Source organism: Callorhinus ursinus, unplaced genomic scaffold (genome assembly GCF_003265705.2).
Source record: "Callorhinus ursinus isolate GAN/ISIS: 27379988/994484 unplaced genomic scaffold, GSC_fseal_2.0 scaffold8, whole genome shotgun sequence".
In the NCBI taxonomy this organism is placed as follows: Eukaryota; Metazoa; Chordata; class Mammalia; order Carnivora; family Otariidae; genus Callorhinus; species Callorhinus ursinus.
Window position 1 is genome coordinate 49,161,723 of NW_027397070.1, and position 1,241 is coordinate 49,162,963.

A 1,241-nucleotide genomic window follows, 5' to 3' on the forward strand; every position below is an offset into this window, starting at 1 on the left:
CTCCACCGACTGGCCAGCCAGACATATTTTAAAGCAAGAGGAAGATCAGAAAGATTGAAAGGACCCAGAGTGGACTGGAAGTGATGAGGGCACATACTTGCAAAGGTGAGTGGACACTTGAAGCTGCTGCTCTGAGCTCAGTGTGTGCCAGATCCGCTCCCTTCCAAAAGCATCACAAAGGCCTTCTCCAAAAGAGCTGTTACGCTGGCTGCAGAAAATTTAGGAGATATTAAAACACTATAACCCTCCAGCCTTCTCTGTGCATGTACACTTGGTGCATACAAAAACACTGGCAAAATGCAATGCATACCGGCTTTAAGCTGTTTTTCTCAGTTAACATATTGAGCATTTCCTCCATGTATTTAATCTGTCTCTGTGACATGATTGATAGTGGCCATACAGGATTTTACTACATAAAAATTTTCCTCAAACAAGCCTCTTTTGTTAGACCATGTTGATGTTCCTGGATTTGGAGAGTGACAGATTTCAGGTAGAGGTAGAATTACCAGGTCAGAGTATTTCTCAAAGAAAAACAAAAACAAAAAACAAAAACAACCAAAACCCCACAAACATTTATTCTTTTTTTTTTTTTTTAAAGATTTTATTTATTTATTTGAGAGAAAGAATGAGAGAGAGAGAGCACATGAGAGGGGAGAGGGTCAGAGGGAGAAGCAGACTCCCTGCCGAGCAGGGAGCCCGATGCGGGACTCGATCCTGGGACTCCAGGATCATGACCTGAGCCGAAGGCAGTGGCTTAACCAACTGAGCCACCCAGGCGCCCACATTTATTCTTTAAAAGAGAAAGATTTCAAAAGATTTTCAATGTGGAAAAAAAAAAATCACACATACAGAAAAAGAACAAAATAAACATCAACTGTAATCCCACCATCATTCACATTTTGGTATATGCCTATCCTTTCAGTTTTTAAAAAAAACATGTAAACATTCTATACAAAATTACACACGGTTTCATAACGGACTTTTCTCGTTAAACTATGAGTATTTTCTCATATCTCTACGTGTTCTTCCAAAACGTTAACTTTAAACAGCTAGAGTTCCCTTGCATGGTGATGTCACACTCACTAGGACAGAACCACAAATGCAGGTACTTTCTGCAAAGAACAGTGCCTCTTGATAGAAAACAGTGCTCAATAACCACTTCCCGAATGAATACATGAACTTCGTCAACCAACTCCCTGTTGCTGGATATTGAGCTTATTTGGGACTTTCACTGTCAGGAA